The 18981-nt window shown below is 45.4% G+C and overlaps 1 long non-coding RNA gene across 1 annotated transcript; it reads left to right on the top strand.

Moving 5' to 3' along the window:
* The first annotated feature begins 4703 nt into the window (after positions 1–4703).
* On the top strand, positions 4704–14083 carry LOC147123589 (uncharacterized). Its single transcript, XR_015074863.1, has 3 exons — positions 4704–5708; positions 8242–8340; positions 13219–14083. It is a non-coding gene; the product is annotated as an uncharacterized LOC147123589 (long non-coding RNA).
* Positions 14084–18981: the final 4898 nt, after the last annotated feature.

An 18981-nucleotide genomic window follows, 5' to 3' on the forward strand; every position in this document is an offset into this window, starting at 1 on the left:
TGATACCTGGGATGGCAGGAATGACGTATGAGGAGAGATTGGGTCGATTAGGCTTATATTCGCTAGAGTTTAGAAGAATGAGAGGGTATCTCATTGAAACTTATATAATTCTAACAGGACTAGACAGACTAGATACAGGAAGGATGTTCCCGATGGCCGGGGAGTCCAGAACCAGGGGTCACAGTCTAAAGATAAGGGGTAAGCCATTTAGGACAGAGATGAGGAGGAATTCTTCACCCAGAGAGTGGTGAACCTGTGGAATTCTCTACCAGAGAAGGCAGTTGAGGCCAATTCGTTAAATATATTCAAGAAGGAGTTAGATATATTTCTTAAGGCTAAAGGGATCAAGGGATATAGAGAGAAGACAGGAATGGGGTACTGAATTTGGATGATCAGCCATGATCTCATTAAATGGCAGAGCAGGCTCGAGGGGCCGAATGGCCTACTCCTGCTCCTGTCTTCTATCTTTCTATTTGTTTTGTGACCACCTGAGTTCCCAGCACCGGTGGTGATGCTGTGCTGCTCTACGTGTCCCCCTCCATCTCCAAAGAAAGTTGTGACCCCATTCTTCTTTTACTTTATTACATGTATTTTCACTGTATTTTCTTTCTTTCCCTCTCCCCCAGTTCATAAGATAAATACAGGCAAGGAAGGCCATTTGATACATCTTAGTTTATCCCCACCCGCCAAGAAAAACCCTTCGTTCTCCATTGCAGCATCCAATTATTTATTAAAAAACTCCAGCGCTTTTGACTCCACTACTCTATCTGGGAATCCGTCCGGGTATTGATCAGTCCTTGTACGAACTTCCTAATCCTAAATTTACCTTTTGCTAGTTTGAACCTGTGTCCCCTTGTCCCACTCTCACAATTTGGTCTGAGGTCATTTTTACAGATTTACCTTTTCAATGCCTTCTGAAAGTTCATGTATACAACATCCATTACTTTAACTACACTCTGATTTCCTCAAACAAATGATTGTGGGACTGTTGGTGTATTGGGGATGGGAGGGATGGTTCACGTGAAGTACTCTTAGATAAGCTGCTCTTTGAAAGCTCTAGGAGCTAGGGGCATTGGTGGTTGATGCCACTCTTGCTCTTCCTTCTCTTCTTGCTGCTCATCGTCCCCCTAGTCCTCTGCCTGTTCCTACTTCACCTCCTGCTGCACTTCTTGCTGCCCAGGTGGTGGTAAGTGCTGGTCCCTCATGATGACGAAGTTGTGGAGCATGCAGCAGATGACCACAAATCTGGATACTCGCTCAGGGATGTACTGCAAAGCTCCTCCCGAATGGTCCAGGCAACAGAAGTGTTGCTTGAGCATGCCAACTCTCTGCTCAATGACGTTTCTGGTGGCAGCATGGCTCTCATTGTAGGCCAGCTCTGTAGCTGTGCCCGGGTTCCTGACAGGTGTTAGTAGCCAAATCTGTAGGGGGATAGCTCTTGTTGTCCAGTAGCCAGACTGTGACCCGATGGCCTGAATGGAACAAAGGCAGCACAGAGGACTGACAGAGGATATATGAATCGTGACTGTTGGTAGAAAACCAGGCGTGGACCTGTATGATGTGCTGCCTGTGGCCACAAACAAGATGGATGTTGAAGGAATGGAATCCTTTTCTATTGAGAAAGATACCAGGCTGGTGATAGGAATCACACAAAGCAACATGGGTGCAGTCTATGGCACCTTGGACCCTGGGGAAACCTGCATGTCTAGTGCTCTCTCATCCTGCTTCGCTCTCTCCATGGGGAAAGGGATCTTGGTATTCCTCCTGGTGTAGCGAGCCTCTACAACAAGAACAACTTGTATTTATATAGCGCCTTTAATGTAGTAAACTGTCCCAAGGCACTTCACAGGAGCGCTTTCAAACGTGATTTGACACCAAACCACATAAGGAGATATTGGGGCAGATGACCAAAAGCTTGGTTAAAGAGGTAGGTTTTAAGGATGATAGAGAGATAGTGAGGCGGAGCGGTTTAGGGAGGGAACGCCAGAGCTTATGGCTGAAGGCATGGCCACCAATGGTGGAGCGATTAAAATCGTGGATACTCAAGAGGCCAGAATTGGAGGAGCACAGATATCATGGAGGGTTGTAGGGCTGGAGGAGGTTACAGAGATAGGGAGGGGCGAGGCCATGGAGGGATTTGAAAACAAGGATGAGAATTTTTAAATCGAGACGTTGCTTAACCGGGAGCCAATGTAGGTCAGCGAACACCTACTGTTCCCTCCCTAATACATCGGTGGACTGCAAACTGTGAGGTCGCTGATGTCACCTGCTGCAGCCTGAACGGAGCCTGTGGCATAAACGTTAATGGTCATGGTGACCTTGCCAGCCACAGGCACTGTTGTCTGGTATTCCTACTGGTACACACATAACTGCAGTAAAACTGTTTAGAAGGCAGCCAAAAACAGTGGAGCACCAGCAAAATCATCTTTTCAGCATTAGTATAAAGTTTTCACAGTCAGAAAGCAGGCCAGAAAACATCCTGAAGTTGGCCTCAAATGACAAACCAGCAACTAACTTGGAAGTGGTGGATGAGCTCTTTAAGTAGTGCTGCTGAAGGATCCTTCCTGCCTGTTAGTGCCACAAGTTGCTGGGTGCGTTTATCATGTGGCAAGTCTGGTGCCGGGGTAGACCAATATCAGAAACAGGTCCTACAACAAGCTTAGGACCCTAATTTGAATGGTTTATCCATAATTTTAAATAGTTCTGGTGGGAGCCCTAGATGCCTACGGAGTAGCCCGATCCAATATGCGAGGTGGTACATTTCCAGTGCGTAATGAGTACGTGTGCTTCACCCACTACATTGAATGCTTAGGCGCCCGTTTTGTGCTGGAAAAACGGGTGTGGCACCATTGATTTCCTAGGCCACATAGTTTACTGTTAAACCATTCCACAAGCAAGATCAGCTGTATAGTTTGAAAGCTAAGCATCCATAACAGTTTTTATAGCATTAAAATATTATTTTTAACCTATGTGTACTCCTTAACTTAAACTTCTCTTGCCTTGTATTGACTTGGATAGAGAACTGGTTGGTGGACAGAAAGCAAAGAGTTGGAATAAACGGGTCATTTTCCGAGTGGCAGGCAGTGACTAGTGGGGTACCGCAAGGATCGGTCCTAGGACCCCAGCTGTTCACAATATATATTAATGATCTGGACAACGGAATTGGATGTAATATCTCCAAATTTGCAGACGACACAAAGCTGGGTGGGATGGTAAGCTGTGAGGAGGATGTCGTGAAACTCCAGTACGATTTGGACAGGTTGGGTGATTGGGCAGAAACATGGGAAATGCACTATAATGTGGATAAATGTGAGGTTATCCACTTTGGTGGCAAAAACAGGAAGGCAGATAATTATTTGAATGGCAATAGATTGGGAGAAGGGGAAGTGCAAAGAGAACTGGGTGTTCTTGTGCACCAGTCGCTGAAGGTAAGCATGCAGGTGCAGCAGGCGGTTAAGAAGGCAAATGGTATGTTGGCCTTTGTAGCAAGAGGGTTCGAGTACGGAACAAGGATGTCTTGCTACAGTTGTACAGGGCCTTGGTGAGACTGCACCTTGAGTATTGTGTGCAGTTTTGGTCGCCTTACCTGAGGAAGGATGTTCTTGCCATGGAAGGAGTGCAGCGAAGATTCACCAAGCTGATACCTGGGATGTACTGAATTTGGATGATCAGCCATGATCTCATTGAATGGCGGAGCAGGCTCGAAGGGCCGAATGGCCTACTCCTGCTCCTATCTTCTATGTTTCTATGTTTACCTCACTAAAGATATGCCATTTCAAGACTCCTTGCAGGCTGTCCCAGTGACATCATGGTTCAGAAGGAACCCTGTATATTGTGAAGGGGCTCCACTGGTTGCAGTGGAGATCATGGACATGATTTTCATTGGGTCGTGGAGGCGGGATTGGAGGCGTGTGGGGGGTTAAAATCTCGAAATCGGGGGGCACGAACCCATCCCGCCTCCATGCCAGTTTCAAAGGAGGCGGATACCCGACCTGTGCTGGGAGCCGCCTCCCCAAGGCGGGAAGGGGATTAGTGCCAATTAACTGCCTGTTAACAGGCAGTTTTTAGCCTAATCCCTATTTTTATTCCTGAAGTGTGGGATTCCCGATGGCTCCAAACCACGCCAAGTTAGCAAGGCGGACTGTCGGGCTGAAGGGCTTGGAGGGTTCCAGATGTCCGTTGTTCAGGTGAGTGATGGGTGCATGAGTACAGAGGTAAGTGTGTTTGGTGTGTGTAAAGTGTCTAAAGAAGTTTTACTTATCTTTTCTTACCTTTACAGCCTTCCTTCCTTCAGGTCTCGGGAGTCCCTCATCTCACCGGCACAGAAAGCAGAATGACTGCAAGCTGTCAAAAGTTGCAGCATTCAGCTTTCTGTTCTGGAGAGATCTCTAAATCAGTCTGAGTGGAAGGAATTAACTTGGAGTATAGATTGTCAGTGTTTGACAGCTTCAAAGAGCTGTCAAACGCTGATATTTCATCTGTCAAAAGCTCTGGACAGATGAAATGTCAATCTGTGATGTCACCTGTTGCCGGGTGGCCCTTAATTGGCCTGCTGAGCCAGTTGTGGGGGCTCAACAAGGTCAATCAAGTGAAAATCACGTGGGTTTGCCACAACTCGATGGAGGCGGGACTACAACCCCGAACCTTGTAGTCCCACCTCCTACACACTTCCAGTATTAAAATCCAGCCCCATAAGTCTGGACCCTTGGAACCTGAGAAGGAACCCAGAGATATCTGACCTCAAGAACACACGTCACTGGGTTTTCAGGAAATAAACCAGTTTCAGTCCCTGTTGGATGGCTACCTTCCTCTCCTTTACCACCCTCCTTAAAACCTATCTGGTTGACCAAGCTTTCAGTCAAAAAGATTGATTTTTTTGCAACTCGCCCAGACACCAATCATAGAAGGGAGGTAGGACGGGAAAGGTTACTGTCGGTCATGTTCGAGATCGAAGGGTACTCTTTTAGTTTGGACCAAAAAAAACAAATCGGGTACCTCTGATCTTTAATCATTATAGTTCTGTCGCACAAAATTCCTTTTTTGTTGTAAATTAATGTTTCACAGCTGTGGAATTTCATCCGCCCATGATACACATACTATGTGTAACGGGGGGGGGAATTATACAACTTTCGACAAAGTTCACTTCTTTCAGTGGAAATGATTTAAAGTTACATTGCCTGTTGTGATTCAAACGGATTATAAGATTATGAGTGTGCCGTTTTTTAACACAATTTCTCACCCTCCTGTTGAGTTTGGAATATGTGGCAGTAATTCAGCGCTGAAAGTCATTCATCCTATTGAATAATTCAGACCCCACCTTCCGGGCTCGACCAATGGTGAAAACCCAAACGTTGAATAAATTAGTCAAATAGCTGTCTGCCTATTAGTCAGATGACTGAAAATATCTGCTTAAAAAGCCAATTGCAGGAGCCGTGGCATGTAAAAAAAATTGTAACAAGCTGCCTGGAGAAGTTTGCACTAACTTTTTGGGACCAGTGAGCTCGGGGCTGGTTGTTCTACATGAATAACGTTGATTTAAAAAAAAAGTTACAAAAATTAATTTATAAAATCCACCTTTGCAAAAAGCCCGCCCGACGATCAGTGCGCTATCTGAGTGAAGGCAATGAATAGCTTCACTTTGTGTATCAGTCTGCTATCGCTGTTATCCGCCGGCTTCTCAGAGAACGGTTCCAAGGACGTAGTTACTGGTAAGAACACGTTTTAAAGTTATTATTAAGCACTCCGTAGATTATTAAACAAAGACAGCGTTGCAAACTTTGCTGGAGTACTTTTTCATGTTTCTGAGTGACATTTCCCGCCCCACCAATGTTCTGTGTGTCATATATTCACTTGGTTTATCCTGTCTTATACTCTTTCCAGTCTTGCGACTATCCTGCACTATGGGATCTTTCATCAGGCTTCTCAATTAAAACATAACTCACTTTAAAAAAAAAAAAAGCAGATAGTAAAGCAGGTGTGCAATTTCCCCCCTGAAATTGGTTCGTGCAATCTCTTGGATCGGGGGAGTTCCCTACTTCGAAGAAAATAACTTGTGCTCATATATACTGGGAAGGTACAGCTTAAAACGACAGAAATGACTGTTGTGTCAGTACCTTTCTACCTAGACACAATTTAGGACTCAGAGATTCAAACATGAAGTGCTTTATTGGAAGGAAAGGAAGTTCTGGCAAGTTCCGAACAGAGAGCTAAAACTTAACAGAGAACACCCAACCATTTATCTCCTGTGACAGCGCCACCACAGGTGGGAGGAGAACACACAATACATAACATTTCCTCCCCTCTTAAATGGAAGGTCCACATTATTCCTCAACAGGTAAGTTACTTTCAATGCACTCAACGAACCTAGGGTAGAGGTAGACTGCCTCAAACCCTGACTTTACCCTGGGGTTTATTCTGCCCCAGTCTTGTGGGTAAGTCACTAAGCCTACAGATCCAAGTGTCTTGGAGGCCGGGCATAGTGGTTAGCACTGTTGCCTCACCGTGCCAGGGACCTGGGTTCGAATCCGGCCTTGGGTGACTGTGTGGAGTTTGCACATTCTCCCCGTGTTTGCGTGGGTTTCCTCCGGGTGCTCTGGTTTCCTCCCACAGTCCAAATATGTGCGGGTTAGGTTGATTGGCTATGATAAATTGACCCTTAGTGTTAGGGGGGATTAAATACGTGGGGATAGGGTGGGATATGTGTTGGTGTAGGGGTTATGGGGATTGGGTGGGACATGTGTCGGTGCAGGCTCGATGGGCCGAAATGGCCTCTATCTGCACTGTGGGGTTTCTGTGATTCTGTGATACCGGCGGTCATCGCTGGCTTCCACAGCAGTAGGCATTGACACAGGCCTGGATGGAGAAGGTGCCTGTATCAGTTGAAAGTCAGGAGTTTGCACAGGTGGAACAGTCTCTTTGACTTCCTGTGTTGGAGAAGAGCACTGTGGCAAAGGATGCTGGTTTGCGGTATCATCTGGAAACAGTTCAGGCCAACCAGCCATTGGAGCCTCTGTGGCTGTTTCTGCTCCTAGCAACAGTTGATCTGTGTGTCTTCTCCAGACGACGTCCTCAGCAGTCTCAACCGTGTAAGACACAGGGCCCGTCTGCGCGATCACCGTAGTAGGAACCCATTTCGGTCCAGTGTTGTAGTTTCGAGCTAGGATGTGCTCTCCCGGATGAAACTATCTCTCCTTGGCTCTTTTCTCTCTCTTTTCAACTTGAGCTTGTTGTTGACAATGGACAACCTGTTCTGCCCTTGGAGGTTTGAGTAAGGTCAAAACTTGTCCGCAACTGCCTCATCATGAGCGAAGCGGGGGAAGTTTTGGTTGTGGCATGCGGCTCGTTCCTGTAGGACAACAGGAAGCTGTTCAGACGTTGGTGGATTGAGCCCTGACCTTGCGATGCCTTCAAGGCGTGCTTCAAAGTTTGCACAAACCTTTCTGCCTGGCCGTTAGTAGAGGGATGATAGGGCGCAGACCTGATGTGTTGGACACCATTCACATGCAGGAAGGTTGCAAACTCCTGTGATACAAATTGTGGACCGTTCTGTTGGAGGAAATTTTAAAATGGCACCATAGTGCCTGCTGAAATACTTGACATTCATTGACATTTTGCAGACACTGGCATAACAGACAGCTGACTTGATCTGCTTACACCAAACGTGTGATGTCACTTGTACAGAACAGTAATATAATTAAGATGTTTGCTAATGGTATAATAATATAATCAACTTGTTTTTGACAGAATGTGATTAAGGGTTGCTAAGGTATTGGATTGGCCAAAGTTAAAGGATGCTAAAGTACCAGATTGGCCAAGGAATTAATGTAATATGGTATCTTTCCTGTTTTTAAATTGTATAAAAGGAGCGCGGCTGCTATTGTAAAGCTGAGAAGCTGGCGATTGCACCAAGGGGGTGTATAGCACTTCTCCCAGAGCGCTCTGTAAATAAAAGTGTACTCGCACATTCCAGCAAGGTCTGCAGTAGTCAGAGTTTATTGCTCTATGTCGAAGTTGGGTATACGTTGACCCTGTATATCACTGGGTCCGTTCAGGCTCCAATTCGGCGGTAACAAATTGGCCGCTGTGAGCAGGGCCACCGGTGTTTTAGTACTCTGATCAAGTATAAGGACGCCGAGTGATCAAAGAATAAGTAAGTGGACTAGTGGAGTGTGGGACTACACTTGACATTTGTCTGTGATGAACTTATGTTCGTATCTGTATTGACAAAATTTTAATCCTCAGGTCTTATTCGGGACTAACAGACTGATGTGAGGAACTTGTGGAGCGGGGTAAAATGTGACTCCAGACAAAGAGGAAAGGTCGGTGGACTACTGATGTCAGGTAAGGAGATTAAGAGGGGGCCCCCGGGCTCCCTCATCGATTCTTATATGACAGACAGGCATTCACTAATTTAAAAAATGCAGAAGGACGGATGGGACGTATCACAGACATTAGAACTTCAGAGAAATTGGCTGAGTAAACAGAAAAAGGATAAAACTAAAGGCGGGCGTGTTACTAGTACACCAGTTGTCAGGACTGATAGAACAAGTAAATGTAATTAAGAAAATTGTTAAAGATAAAACACAGGACATTAAAACTCTCGAAACAAAGATAACTTGCCAAGATAAGGTAATTAAGGATTTAGAAAAGAGGGCTACATGTGAGGGCGGACGAATGAGTGGTTGGACGGATACTACTTCCCTTCCCCCCCCCCCCCCATACGAGACACTAGATCCAACAGCTCCCATGTTTGAGGAAAAGGTCGAAAGTGTCGACATGGCCCCAGTAACCCGAGGTGGAACCGCCGCTGCACCAACAGCGAGTTATAAACCCTTTACCCCCGGGGAGAGACAACAAATCATGCCAGTCCTGGGAAAACTCCAGACCCGTAGCCTGAACGCAAAGTTTTGGCCAGAACTCAACACTGTTTGGGTGGGGCATCAGTTACATCTAAGAGACATCCATCAGTTAGTTCAGGCAGCCTGTCTGGCGGACAGGTGGCGACTTGTGGCGGGCGATCCCGGTGCGGGCGCTGCCGCAGCCGCAAGGGATTACAGTGGGGGACGCTGGACACATGCAGTAGCCCTCACTGCCGAAGTAGACGTCCAACAGGCACCCTTTGTTCTCTTTAAAACTGAAGTCCAACGGGTTTTAGGTGACTCCCCCACTAATTGGAGTAAAATTACAGCGACTAAACAACAAAAGGGAGAAGGGGCCTCAGAATATGGTGAGCGACTATTTAGTATTTACCAGGAAAGTTCGGGCCAACCAAACAGTCAGGACAGATCCGGCATTTATACAAGCATTTAAGGACGGCTTATCACCGGCACACCAAACAATCATAAAAATGGGAGTAGTGACCGCAAGAAATTGTGATGACCTGGTAGAATGGGCATGTGAAATAGACGGAAACGGGATGAAGGATGAGATAGTGACAAAAGTTAAACAAGAAAAAATAGCTGCGGTCGGCCAATTGGAAACTGGAGCAAGCCCCAAAAAGGGACCATGCCATAATTGTGGAAAGATGGGTCACTTTGCAAAAGAATGCAAGGGCAAAAAGAATGAGAGACAATGTAACTATTGTGGAAAAAGGGGACACTTGGAAGCCACTTGTTATAGCAAACATAGCAGGCCAACTAGCGGGCAAAATACGATGCCCGCCGAAGACTACAGGGAGTGGCAGGAGTATAAACGACAACAACAGAATAAGTGACGTCCAGCAGCCCCCGTAAAAAGCAAAAAGGAGGGTAGGATTTATGTGCCTGCACTAGTAGGGGGCCGACAGTGTGAAATGCTAGTGGACACGGGAGCGTCAATATCCGTAACCGACCTTCCCTCCCTACAACCAGTAAGATGATATATTTAACGGGGATCGGCGGCACCAAGGTGCCCGCCTTCCTAAGTACCACCCAAATGGTAGAAATAGACAATCTTTACATCCCGATGAGATTCTACGTATGTAAAAATAACGAGGGCACAATAATGGGTAATGATCTTATGAAAGAATACGAAATATTAATCGATTGTGGCAAGGGAAAACTAATGTGGCCAAAAACAGACGGCCACATAGCAAAGGTAGGACGACTCGCAAATAATACCGGCACGATTGGAGTAGCCACAGTAACCAAAAGAAACTGGCAATTAGATACAGGTGATTACAGGGCCATTTGCGCCTCCGTCCCCGGAGTTTGGGCAGAAACAAAACTAGACACAGGAAAAGCTGGTATTGACCCTATCAAGATCCCCGGACCAGAACATAAGCCACACCGCCAGTACCCCATAAAAACCGAGGCAAGAAAGGCAGTCATAGACATAGTAAAAGGACTTGTAGAGAAAGGCATCCTGATAGAAACAACAAGTACCACCAATTCCCCTACATGGCCAGTAGGAAAACCTGACGGAAGCTATAGGTTAACTATAGATTACACTGCCCTTAACAAGGTCACCCCTAAGTTACACCCTATCGTCGCCAGCCCCTCAACCATCTTAAACGGTCTAGCCCCAGAACACCAAATCTTCACGGTCCTGGACATAGCCAACGGATTCTGGGCCTTACCCTTGGACCCAGAATCACAGGAAAAATTTGCGTTTACGGTAGGGGACAAACAGTATACCTGGACCCGGCTCCCACAGGGGTTTCACAATAGCCCGGCTATCTTTCACCCGAGTCATGAGCGACATCTTAAAAAGGGTAGAACTGCCCAGCGGGAGTACGATTCTCCAGTATGTTGATGACATACTAATAGCTTCGGAAACGAAAGGACACCAGATGACCCTGTACCTAGTATTAAAAACATTGGAGACGGCTGGCCTAAAGGTGAGCCCCAAAAAGGCACAGATAGGAAAAACCCAGGTATTGTATCTGGGACACCTTATCTCCCAGGGACTTAAAGAAATGCCACCGGACAGAAAGGACGCTGTCCAGAGTATGCCCAGGCCCGTAACAGTGAGGGGAGTAAGGAAGGTATTAGGCCTCTTTAATTATAGTAGAAATTTTATCCCAGGGTTCGCTAAAATAGCAGAACCCATACAGCGGCTAGTGAAAGGGGGCAAACCAGCACTGGACTCAATAGAATGGGGCCCAGAGCAGGAGGAAGCTTGTATCCAACTGAAGTCAGAATTAATATCAGCCCCAGGATTGGGATTACCAGACATGTGCAAAGACTTCCACATACACTGCAATAATGAAGGGGGATTTTATACCGCGGTGGTAACACAGGATCATGGGGACAAGCGCAGGCCAGTGGCATACTACTCCACTGCAGAAGGACCTGTAGTAACCAGGCTTTCACGGTGTATAGCTGCATTAGATTGTGCTGCCTGGGCCATAAAGGTCAGCAAGCCAATTGTGATGACAGGAAACATTATCCTTCACACCAAACACACCTTGGTAGAAATGCTGAACACGGGAAAATTGAGATCCGTCTCAAATATGAGACGAGCAAAATGGGAAGTGGTCCTCCTCTTTTTCCCCCCCCCCCCTCTCCTCCTGAGTAAAGCAGTAACCATCATTAGGGATATGGGGGACAATCCGGCAGAAGGAATATTAGGAACCAGAGAGCCTCATAATTGTGGGGATGTAGATATGAACTTAGAAGAAGATAGAATAAAGGATACCCCTCTGGCGACGGCCGAAGGAACACTTTACGTAGATGGGTCGCGCAAATATATGGATGGACTACCCCGCACAGGGTGGGCCGTAGTTAATGGCCGACTGGAAACAGTAGAGTCAGGGCGAATCGACGGGGGTTTGTCAGCCCAAGTGGCCGAGTTAGTGGCACTCACTAAGGCACTGGAGATGTCGGAAAATAAAGTAGTAAACATCTACACAGATAGTAGATACGCCTTTGGGGTAGTCCATGACTATATGACCGCCTGGGGTAGGAGAGGATTCATTATGACAGGAGGCAATCCTATAAAACATCAGAGAAGGATAGAGGCCCTCCTTGAGGCTAGTAATAAGCCCCAACAAGTTGCAGTAATAAAAATCAAGGCACACCAGAGAGAGCCGGACAGAACTAGCCCAGATTGGTTAAACCACCAGGGGAACCAAGCAGCGGACAAAGCTGCACAATTCGCGTTAGAACAAGAGGAGATTAGCGACACACCAGTAACCCAGGAGATGAGAAGTATTGAAGAACTACACGAGGACACACCAGATGTTGAGAAAAGTACGTGGGAGAAACAAGGCGCTATATGAGGAAGCGATAACGTCTGGCGAAAGGATGATAAGGTAATGGCCCCAGAGTGCATACAAAACACTCTGTTGGAAATTCACCACGGGCTCTCTCACTCGGGAAGAGAGGCAATGACAGGAAGTCTCGGTACAGAATGGTGGTGGAAAGGGATGGGAAGAGATATTGCTAAACACTGCCACCGGTGTGTTATGTGTGCACAGTACAATCCAGGCAGGCCAATAAAGGTTAATAGGGGACATCAACCCAGGCCGCGAGGCCCATGGGAACATTTGCAAATCGATTTTACCGGCCCTCTACCCCCGTCCCATGGTAAAACATACTGCCTGGTAATCATAGACCAATTCACTCGATGGGTGGAGGCTTTTCCAACACGGAACTGCACCGCCCTGACGGTTGCCAGAATCCTAGCAGAAGAAGTAATTCCCCGATGGGGAGTGCCCCTTCAAATCGACTCCGATCAAGGCACTCACTTTACTGGTAGTGTCATTAAAAACTGTACCCTTAAAAATGCATTGGCCAAGGCGATGCAAACATCGGGAAAAACATGGACTGAAGTGCTGCCCATCATCCTGATGAAACTTCAGGCCACTACAAACCGAACGACTGGCCTTACCCCTTATGAACTAATGACAGGAAGGGCGATGCAATTACCCGAAGGCATCATAACAGGTGGGGCCGATGTAGATAAATTAAAACGATACGTTTTGGAACTCAGCACTCAATTAAAGGAGATGTGTAAAAATATCCGTGACCAACAGCGGGAAAGGGACAAGGAGCTAGAACTTAACACGCTCCCGGACGTTCCCCCCCGCCGGAGCGCGGGTCATGGTAAGAAATCTACCTGGCAAACCGGGGTTCGCGCCAAAATGGAGCGGACCCTATGAGATCATAATCAGTGGGGACACCTGTGCCTGTCTGGACATAAGGGGAAAGGGCATATGGAAACATTGGACTCAGTTGAAGTTATATAAAGGACATGAACGTGAATAATTACCCCCGCTCTTCTGAATCTGTTCCACAGGGAAAAAAAAAAGGGAGACCCCTTCGGCAATAACTGGAAGAAGAATATTGCATCAAAAACATGTATAAGCTACTGTGTATAGTTGCGTTGATACGTATTGTCACGGGAGATGCGGCGACAGGACCGCATAGAAAACGGGGATTGCATGTAAATACGTTTTTATATATGTCATCTAAGTATGTCAAACGGAGTGGGATAGATGCCTGTTGGGTATGTAGCCATACTCCCACTCATGCGAAAGGAGGGATACCCTTGCGACCAATACCCTTGAACCTCACAGATATGGCAGAATGGATAATTAATAGAAATCATACGAAACAGAAAAATACCACTTTATCCACCTTCGGAAAAACCTGGGAACTGAAATGGACTAGCCTGAGGAATGAGTTCCGGGGGGGGGGAGGATATTCGTTAGAAAATTTTAAAGAATGGTATAAGCCAACATATAATTATACGAAAGAACCCCCCTTTTTAGTTCTTACCAATACGTCAGGAAAGGGCCAGCCGATCGGGGAGATATGTTGGGAGCGCGGTACAGAACAGACTGAAGGGATCAGAATTGATGTGGGAAAAAGTCATTGTATACAAAATTTTACCACATATAATGCAGGAAATTCCATGGAAAGCTGGTGGTTCAATACCACCAATTTGATGAATTTGACCAATAATAAACCATGGAATGGGACCAGGCAAACAAATACTGACAACCAGATGGGTTTTACCGTCTTCCACGACAACATAAACCCCGAACAACCGGGACAGATAATGACAGCCTATAATGGAACATACTTCATATGCGGTCATAGAGCATACCCCTGGCTACCAGAGAATTGGGCAGGATCATGCTATTTGGGGTATGTAGTACCATATATACACCACACAAAGGAATTGAAAGACCACCACAAGCATAGTCGTACTAAAAGAGAATTTCCCACCTGGCAGGTGGTACTAGGAGCTATGTTCCCCACGGCTGGAATAGTGTTTACTTCTCAAGAAATATGGTTATTGGCAACCATAATTGAGGGAGTAGCCAATGACACGGCTGAATCCCTGAGAGAGATGAGTGCCGAAATGGTAGCCCTAAGAACTGTCGCCCTACAAAATAGAATGGCACTAGATTACCTACTAGCCGCACAGGGAGGTACATGTGCCATGATCGGAGCAGAATGCTGTACATACATCCCAGACAGTTCTGAAAATATTACCAACCTAGCGGACCATATTCAAAAACAAGTAGCTTTGCTCCATCAATCCAATATCGGAGGCGGATGGTTTGATTGGTTACTGGGAGGATCAGGCTGGGGTGCTTGGCTAGTGCAAATGATATTGATCATGGTTGTGATATGTATACTGCTGTGCATTGAGTATCATTAAAATGTGCTGTCAAACTGCTGTGAAAGCTGTGCTGCCAGTAGCGTCTGTCGAAGAATACACCGACCTCCTGCCCAGAAATATGGGTGAAGAAGAAGAAACGTATGACGTGGCCGGAACGGCCGGTGCTCACGAGATGAGTCAGTGGTTGTAAACCAACCCTGTGAAGAAACGAAGAACGATGGTCATCTGGGAGCAAGAGAATCGTGCTCCAGGACCAAAAGGAGGGGCTGTTGGAGGAAATTTTAAAATGGCACCGTAGTGCCTGCTGAAATACTTGACATTCATTGACATTTTGCAGACACTGGCATAACAGACAGCTGACTTGATCTGCTTACACCAAACGTGTGATGGCACTTGTACAGATCAGTAATATAATTAAGTTGTTTGCTAACAGTATAATAATATAATCAACTTGTTTTTGACAGAATGTGATTAAGGGTTGCTAAGGTATCGGATTGGCCAAAGTTAAAGGATGCTAAAGTACCAGATTGGCCAAGGAATTAATGTAATATGGTATCTTTCCTGTTTTTAAATTGTATAAAAGGAGCGCGGCTGCTATTGTAAAGCTGAGAAGCTGGCGATTGCACCAAGAGAAGGTTACAGAGCGCTCTGTAAATAAAAGTGTACTCGCACATTCCAGCAAGTTCCGCAGTAGTCTGAGTTTATTGCTCTATAAGTCGAAGTTGGGTATATGTCGATCCTGTATAGCACTGGGTCCGTTCAGGCTCCAATTCGGCGGTAACAGTATGGCTTCTCTTCAGGATATTGTAAACTTGGATTGTGTGTCTCCTTCGGTTTTTCCCATTGAGAAATAACTACTCACCCAGCAACACAAAAGATGTCTACGAGAGTGGATGCACACACTGTTTATTTTCTAAAGTTTACACATACACATCACTGAAAAATATTTTCACCTTGAAGATACCTTCGGACAGGAATCTCTCCGTGCCCAGCCTAAGCACAACCATACAGTAACTGTACAGTTTGTTTTCTGTAGATGAATGGACCACTTGATGTCAAATTCCACAATACCAACCCATTGCACCTTTACTGTCCATGTGATCAGGCAGATCTTGGTTTGACGTCTCCTCCAAAGAATGGCATCTAATATAATGCTGCACTAGTGTGTCAGCCTAGGTAATGTGGCCAAGTCCTGGTGGCAGAATCAAACCAATAATCTTCTGCCCCAGAGACAAGATTGTTACCAACTGAGCCACGCTGACAAAGGTATCTCCCCTAAAGTATTTGGGATTATGGATGGGGCCATTTCAGTAGAATAAAATTCCTGCAATTTTTGGGAGATTTTTCCTTCTGTGGTCTCTTTTTCACAAAAAAAAGTATTTTTGGAGTCATTAAGTTTTACTGTTCCAAACCTTTCAAACTACTGGAAAAAAGTGTTTTGGCAGACATGCATGACATATCTGTAGATTTCTAGGGTCTGATTTTACTTAAAATATGTTTCCAGAAGTGGGAGGTGTGGTAATGTTGAGGTTTAGTGCACTCAAAGTGTAAGCGGTTAGCTAGGGAAAAAGTTGGGCCTATTAAGGACCCAAAGGGAAAACTCCATGTAGTGGCAGAGGACTTGGCTAAAGTATTAAATGAGTACTTTGCATGTCTTCACAAAGGAGGCAGACGATGTGAAGGTTACACTAAAAGAGGAGCGGGAAGTTATGGACAGGATAGCAATAGATATTAGCATTACTGAAAGTTGGCAAGTCACCTGGTCCAGATGGAATGAATCCTAGGTTACTGAAAGAAGAAAGGTAGAAACAGCAGAGACATTGGTCAAAATCTTTCAATCCTCATTGGATACAGGAGTAGGGCCAGAGGACTGGAGGGTTGCTAATGCTATACCACTATTCAGGAAAGGGATAAACCAGGAAACTACAGGCCAATCAACCTAAAATCAGTGGTGGGGAAGTTATTGGAAACCATTATCGGGGACAAAATAAACTTTCATTTGGAAAGGCATAAGTTAATCAAGGAGAGCCAGCATAGATTTGTTAAAGGCAAATCTTGTTTGACTAACTTGATTGAATTCTTTGATGAGGGAACAGAATATTGATCAAGGTCATGCAGTAAATGTATATATATACTTTCGGAAGGCATCTGACAAAGTGCCACACAAGGCTTATTAAGAAGATGGAAGCCTATTGAATTAAGGGGAAAGTGGCAATTTGGATACAAAATTGACTCAGTAACAGGGAGAAAGGGGGGTGGGGGGTTGATGTTTTTCAGACAGAGGTGGTTTGCCGTGGTGTTCCCCAAGGGTCAGTTTACAGTGATGCACTTTGGGAGGACTAATATGGAAAGACTATACTATAAATGGCACTATTTTGAAAAGTGTAGATGAACTTGGTGGCAGGGCGAGTTGATAAGATGGTTAAAAAAGCATATGGGTTACTTGGGTTTATAAATAGAAGAATAGAATATAAAAGCAGAGATCGTGCTAGAACTTTATAAATCACTGGTTAGGCCTCAGCTGGTGTATTGTGGACAATTCTGGGCACCGCACTTCAGGAAAGATGTAAAGGCCTTGGAAAGGCACAGAAGAGGTTTAATAGGATGTTACCAGAATGAGGGACTTCAGTTATGAGGAAAGGTTGGAAAAGTTAGGACTGTTTTCCTTGGAACAAAAAAGGTTAAGAGATGACCTAATAGAGGTTTTCAAGATGAGAAATTTTGATAAGAGTACAGAGAGAAAAATTATTCCTTTTGGCGAGTGGGAATAACTAGAGGTCATAGATTCAAAGTCATTAGCAGAATATCTAGACGGGAGATGAGAATTTTTTTTTCCTCACTCAGAGTTATCGGGATCTGGAACGCGCCACCTGAAAAGGTGGTGGAAGCTGATTACATAAATAATTTCAAAAGGAAGTTGGACAGGTACTTGAGGATGAGGAAGTTACAAGGTAATGACAAAAAGCGGGGCTGTGGGACTAAGCACGACTGGTCTTTCAAAGAGCCAGCACAGCACAGCGGGCCAATGCAAGGTTATCCACTTTGGTGGCAAAAACAGGAAGGCAGATTATTATCTGAATGGCAATAGATTGGGAGAATGGGAAGTGCAACAAGACCTGGGTTTCCTTGTGCACCAGTCGCTGAAGGTAAGCATGCAGGTGCAGCAGGCGGTTAAGAAGGCAAATGGTATGTTGGCCTTCATAGCGAGAGGATTCGAGTACAGGAGCAAAGATGTCTTTCTGCAGTTGTACAGGGCCTTGGTGAGACCACACCTTGAGTATTGTGTGCAGTTTTGGTTGCCTTATCTGAGGAAGGAAGTTTTTGTCATGGAGGGAGTGCAGCGAAGATTCACCAGACTGATACCTGGGATGGCAGGAATGACGTATGAGGAGAGATTGGGTCGATTAGGCTTATATTCACTAGAGTTTAGAAGAATGAGAGGGGATCTCATTGAAACTTATAAAATTCTAACAGGACTAGACAGACTAGATGCAGGAAGGATGTTCCCGATGGCGGGGCAATCCAGAACAAGGGGTCTAAGGATAAGGGGTAAGCCATTTAGGGCTGAGATGAGGAGGAATTTCTTCACCCAGAGAGTGGTGAACCTGTGTAATTCTCTACCACAGAAGGCAGTTGAGGCCAATTCATTAAATATATTCAAGAAGGAGTTAGATATATTTCTTAAGGCTAAAGGGATCAAGGGATATGGGGAGAAAGCAGGGACAGGGTAGTGAATTTGGATGATCAGCCATGATCTCATTAAATGGCGGAACAGATTCGAGGGGCTGAATGGCCTACTCCTGCTCCTATCTTCTATGTTTCTATGTTAGCCCTCCCCAAATGCATTACCTCACACTTCTCCAGATTGAATTCCATTTGCCACTGTTCTGCCCACCTGACCAGTCCATTGATAGCTTCCTGCAGTCTACAGCTTCCTTCCTCACTATCAACCACATGGCCAATTTTTGTATCATCTGCAAACTTCTTAATCATGCCCCCTACATTGAAGTCTAAATCATTAATATTTACCACAAAAAGCAAAGGACCCCACTAGAAACAGCCTTCCAGTCACAAACACCTGCCACTGAGCCAATTTTGGATCCAGCTTGCCACTTTCCCTTGGATCCCGTGGGCTTTTACTTTTTTGACCAGTCTGCCTCGCTATTCTCATCAACCCTCGTTACCTCTGAAAAATTCAATCAAGTTAGTCAGACACAACCTTCCCTTAACAAATCCACACTGACCTTGATTCATTTGTGTCTTTCTAAATGATGATTAATACTTTCCCTCTGAATTTTTTCCAATAATTTGCCCACCACTGAGGGCTATGTGCGATGGAACATATAACGAAAACCAGAAGGCTATTAGAAAACAAGTTGGAAGGTAAAGAAATCAGGAATAAAAGTTTTAGCAATAGTGAGCATGAGG

This window comes from Somniosus microcephalus, chromosome 2 (genome assembly GCF_052327205.1).
Source record: "Somniosus microcephalus isolate GS21.2 chromosome 2, FLI_Smic_1.0, whole genome shotgun sequence".
In the NCBI taxonomy this organism is placed as follows: Eukaryota; Metazoa; Chordata; class Chondrichthyes; order Squaliformes; family Somniosidae; genus Somniosus; species Somniosus microcephalus.